This window comes from Humulus lupulus, chromosome 3, assembly GCF_963169125.1.
Source record: "Humulus lupulus chromosome 3, drHumLupu1.1, whole genome shotgun sequence".
Lineage (NCBI taxonomy): Eukaryota > Viridiplantae > Streptophyta > Magnoliopsida > Rosales > Cannabaceae > Humulus > Humulus lupulus.
In genome coordinates, this window is record NC_084795.1 from 170,277,695 (window position 1) to 170,283,535 (window position 5,841).

Below are 5,841 nucleotides of genomic sequence, written 5' to 3' on the forward strand. Positions count from 1 at the left end.
ATGAAGCAACTTGTAACTACGTAATATTTATGTTGTATGTTGATTTCCCTTGTATTGCAACAAAATTTATGGATTTTTCTTCTTCATGTATGTTTTCATCTTTAATATCTCATATTTTGGATTGTTAGATAATATGCACTTTGTTCTTCATTTTGCAAAAACATAATATTCTTTGTGTAAGATGTGTCATTAAATTGTACACATCCATGCTTAGAACAAAAATATTATGTTTTGCCTTATAAATAATGTTCATTGATTTATTTGTTATTTCATTAGATTGATTTACACTAAATGCTTTGAAATTATAATTTTGAAAAGTAAAGAAAAATCCTATCTTTTTAGAAGTAATTTGTGCTTAAAATTATAAATCTATTTGGAAAACGATAGTTTGAATTATTTTAACTATCACTAAAACTTGGGAATCAATATACTAATAAATATTATTAAACTTACATTTTGTGGATTCTAGTATCTTAATAATCTTTTCTTTTAACACTTATTTTCAAATCATTATTGGCTTATTTTTATTCTCTTAAATAACTTTATTTTTCAATCTTTTATTTTATGTTCATAATATTAAAGTTCATCAATCTTTGGAGCTAGGTTAGAATTTATTACTTTTGATTTAAAATAGTTTTCTTTTTTATTTTATACAACTCCTTTGGGTTCGATCTCATGCTTACACGAACACTATATTCCATATACGATTCGTGCGCTTGCGAGTATAAACTTTTAAAACATACCCGTTTTGGGTCCATTAAGTTTTTGGCGCCGTTGCCGGGGAGTTGCAAGAGAAAAGAAACGACATTTATCTCAATGTTAGTGAATTCTTCTACTAGTTATTTTAATTTTTGCACTAAAATATATATATTTATAAAAAAATAGAAAAAAAATATAGAAAGAAAATTTGGGACGGTTCTACCACCCATAAAAAAAACTTAGTTATTTATTTATATTTATTGCATTTTTTTAGTTGACGGAACTTGTGCCTCCTATCTATCTTTTTAATTTTTTTAGTCGATGGCACTTGTGCCTCCTAATTTTGTTATAATTTTGTTGTAATTTTTATTTCTTGTATATCTTTGTTAGTTGACGGCACTTGTGCCTCCTAACCTTTGTTATTATTTTCTTTATTTATTTTGTTGTAATTTTTATTTTATTTAATTTCCGCAAGTTACTAGTTGATGGCAATTTTGCATCCTAGTCTTTTATCTTATGTTTTAGTTGATGGAACTTGTGCCTCCTAATTTTTACCTTAATTTTGTTATGGTTGATGGCATGCTATGCCTCCCTACTCTTGCCTAAATTTTAGTCTTATTTAATTTTGCCTTATTTTTCTTTACCTTTTATCATATTATCCTATAATTGTGAAAAATACTTGAAAAAAAAAAGAAACCTAAATCTTGTCCTTTCACCATAAGCAATTTTTGCTTAAAGGAAATTTGAACAAAATTCCCAATCCGCCTCTACTAATTAACCTCGGGGAGTTGTTAGTAGTGCGCGAGTAAGTGGAATCAAATAGGCCTGGGGACAAGTAAACCATAAGAATTATATTGTTGTGAAATCTCTAAAAATTCTAAGTATGCTCTGTGGTTGCGGTTTTAACTGATCTTCCACATCAGAAAATTGCTTGTCTGAGATTATCCTTGTTGCCTAATTTGTGAAAATTGTATGCATCATTGGGAACGTAACTCTAAAAAGCGATTAGTAAAAAGACGTTTATCTTTGTTTGAAATTGAAAGTGTTAGTAAAAATTTGAGCATCATGGAACCTATTGTTAATACTGTTGATGAAAATGTTGTGCCTGAAAAAACTTTGCTTGAATATTTTGCACCTATTTCATCTAATGCTCATTCATGCATTATTTTACCTACAACTTCAGCTACTCATTTTGAGCTTAAACCAACAATCATTCAATTGTTTCCATCTTTTTATGGGTTAGATAGAGAGGATCCATACATGCATGTCAAAGATTTCTTAGAAATCTGCTCAACATTTAAATTTCAATATTTTTCTGATGAGTCGGTCAAACTAAGATTGTTTCCTTTTTCATTAAAAGACAAATAAAAAACTTGGTTAAATTCCCTTCCCACAGGGTCTATAACTACATGGGATCAACTTTATAATAAATTCTTGCTGAAATTTTTTCCTTTGTCTAAAACTGATAGTCTAAGGAGAGAAATCTCCAAGTTTTTTCAAAAAGATAATGAAGAGTTTTATGAATGTTGGGAAATATTTAAAGATTTATTATTAAAATGTCCTCATCATGGTTTTGAAAAATGGAGACTTGTAAAATATTTTTATGATGGTTTGACTTCCTCTAATCGTCAAATGATTCAATCTATGCATATTGGAAATTTTTTAAAATTTCAAGGACAAGAGGTGGGGGATGCCCTTGAAGATTTATCTGTCAATTCACAACAATGGAATTATTTTGATCCTAGGTCTAGGTCAACTAATTCACCAAAAATAGGAGGAAGGTATGAAGTAAAAGAAGAATTAGACTTAAGAACATCCTTAGACAAATTAGCGAGAAAAGTACAAGCTTTAGCCATAAGCCAAACTATAAACTCTCCAATACAACCAAGAAAATATGTTTTTTCTATGTGTTCTAGTCTGTGCCATAATTCCCAATCACGTCCTTCCTACCAAGAAGCCTTTTCTGAGGAGGCCAATGCTCTTCATTCTTATGGGAAACCCAATGATAGCCCATTTTCATCCACCTACAATCCAAATTGAAGAAACCATCCGAACTTTTCATGGAGACAAAACCAACCCCAAATGAATCAAGGGCACCAATACAACACACAAAACCAAACTCATGCCCCACAAAATCAACCATATCCTCAACAAAGGAAACCTTCCTTAGAAGATAGCTTACAACAATTTATGCAATCAACTCAACAAATCCTACAAAATCAATCTCAATCAATTACAAAACTCGAGACACAAGTAGGACAACTCGCCACTACTTTAGTTGATAGAGAAAAAGGAACATTCCCTAGTCAACCTATCCCTAATCCAAAAGGTCAATATGAGATAGGAAAGTCTAGTCATAATGGAGAAGTCAAATCAATTTCAACTCTTAGGTCCGGAAAGAACATTGTCAAACCCGATTACATACCCGAGGTTGAAAACGAAAAAGAAAAAGAAAAGAGTCAGCCTTCTAGTTCTAATGCCAATGACTCTTCAAATAAGGAAATTCCAATCCATCATTTCATTCCAAAAGTCCCATTCCCACAAAGATTACTTCCAATTAAAAAAGGCAACCAATATAATGACATCATAGAAGTTTTTAAACAAGTTAGTATCAATATCCCTTTCTTAGATGCCATTAAACAAATTCCTGCCTACTCTAAATTTTTAAAGGATCTTTGTACTGTTAAGAGAAACACTAATGTTCCTAAAAAGGCGTTTTTAACTGAACAAGCTAGTTCCATTATTCAATATAAGAGTCTTGTTAAATATAAAGATCCTGGGTGTCCCACAATTTCATGCATTATTGGTGATCATTTTATTAACAAGGCTTTACTTGATTTGGGTGCTAGTGTGAATTTATTGCCTTATTCTGTTTATAAGCAACTTGGTCTTGGTGAGCTAAAACCTACCTCTATAACTCTTCAATTAGCCGATCGTTCTGTGAAAATTCCTAGAGGCATTATAGAGGATGTTTTGATAAAAGTTGATAAATTTTATTTTCTTGTTGACTTAATTGTTCTTGGTACTCAACCTGTGGAAAATATGCATGCTCAAATTCCTATCATTTTAGGTAGACCATTCTTAGCTACATCTAATGCAATCATAAATTGTCGTAATGGTGTTTTGAAATTATCTTTTGGAAATATGACTGTTGAATTGAATGTTGTTAAATCTGTTGAGTGTGAGGAAATGCATGAAGTTAACATGATAGATAGTATTTGTGAAGATGATGGAAATGACTTACTTGATTTTTGTGAAAAATACTTTGGTATAAACTTATATGTTGATGACTCTAATGACGATGTGAATTCTTTGGTAGAGCCTATACCCTTAAATGAAACCAATGTTGAACCTTTTTCACCCTTAGATCATGTTCAATCAATTTCTGAGTCTCCAAAGTTAGACCTTAAACCTTTACCAGAAAATTTAAAATATGCTTTTCTAGGAGAATCTGAAACTTTACCTGTTATCATAGCACCCGCTTTAGATAAAGAACAAGAAGATAAATTATTAGATGTCCTTAGAAAACATGAAGAAGCCATAGGTTGGAACATTGGAGACATTAAAGGAATTAGCCCATCCATATGTATGCATAGAATCCATCTAGAAGAGAATGCTAAAACCTCTCGGGAATGTCAAAGAAGGTTAAATCCAAATATGAAAGAAGTAGTTAGAGAAGAGGTCATAAAATTGTTAGACGTAGGTATCATTTACCCTACTTCTGATAGTCAGTGGGTTAGTCCAGTTCAAGTTGTGCCTAAGAAGTCTGGGATCACAGTTGTTGAAAATGAGAAAAATGAATTAATCCCTACTAGAGTACAAACGGGGTGGAGAGTGTGCATAGACTATAGAAAGCTGAATAATGTTACTAGAAAAGACCATTTTCCATTACTTTTTATTGATCAAATGCTTGAACGATTAGCTGTCCATGCATATTATTGCATTCTTGATGGGTATTCGGGATATAACCAAATCTCCATTGCCCCAGAAGATCAAGGAAAGACTACATTTACATGCCCTTTTGGGACTTTTGCCTATTGTCGCATGCCTTTTGGATTATGCAACGCACTTGCGACTTTTCAAAGGTGTATGATTTCAATTTTTCTGACATGGTTGAAAGATTTCTTGAAGTATTTATGGATGATTTTTCTGTGTTTGGTTCCTCTTTTGATGAATGTTTGCACCATCTTTCACTTGTTTTAATTTGTTGCAAAGAGAAAAACCTTGTGCTTAACTGGGAATTTTAATTCGTTGCAAAGAGAAAAATGTCATTTTATGGTCAAAAAGGGAATTGTTTTAGGTCATGTAATCTCATATGAGGGAATAGAAGTTGATAAAGCAAAAGTTGATCTTATTTCAAAACTTCCCCCACCTAAAACTATGAAAGAAATTAGATCATTCTTAGGCCATGCTGGTTTTTATAGAAGATTTATAAAAGACTTTAGCAAAATTTCTCGGCCTTTATGCCATTTACTTGGAAAAGAAAATGCTTTTGTCATTAATAATGATTGCCATGTTGCCTTTAAAAAATTAAAAAACTTGTTGACTACTGCACCCATTATTCGACCTCCTGATTGGAAAATACCTTTTGAAATAATGTGTGATGCTTCTGATTATGCTATAGGTGCTGTCTTAGGACAAAGACTTGAAAAAATACCTCATGTAATTTACTATGCTAGGAAAACTTTGAATGATGATCAATTAAATTATTCCACAACCGAAAAAGAATTGCTTGCTGTTGTTTTTGCATTGGAGAAATTTAGGTCTTATCTGTTAGGATCTAAAATTATTGTATACTCTGATCATGCTGTATTAAAATATCTCTTATCAAAAAAAGATGCTAAGTCTCGTTTGATCCGTTGGATCCTACTTTTACAAGAATTCGACTTAGAAATACGTGATAAAAAAGGATCTGAAAATGTTGTTGCTGATCATTTATCTAGACTAGTTGTTGAAACTATACATGACTCCACTTCTATCACTGAAACTTTTCCTGATGAACAATTGATGCATGTTTCTTCCTTGCCTTGGTATGCTGATATTGTTAATTATTTGGTCACTAAAGAAATACCATCTCATTGGTCTAAGCATGATAAATCTAAATTTTATTCTGAGGTGAAAATTTTTATTTGGGATGATCCT

General features: G+C 31.6%; 1 non-coding gene across 1 annotated transcript; it reads right to left on the minus strand.

Annotated features, from left to right (window-relative positions):
* Positions 1 to 2,166: 2,166 nt before the first annotated feature.
* Positions 2,167 to 2,273, minus strand: LOC133827891 (small nucleolar RNA R71). Its single transcript, XR_009890540.1, has one exon. It is a non-coding gene; the product is annotated as a small nucleolar RNA R71 (small nucleolar RNA).
* Positions 2,274 to 5,841: the final 3,568 nt, after the last annotated feature.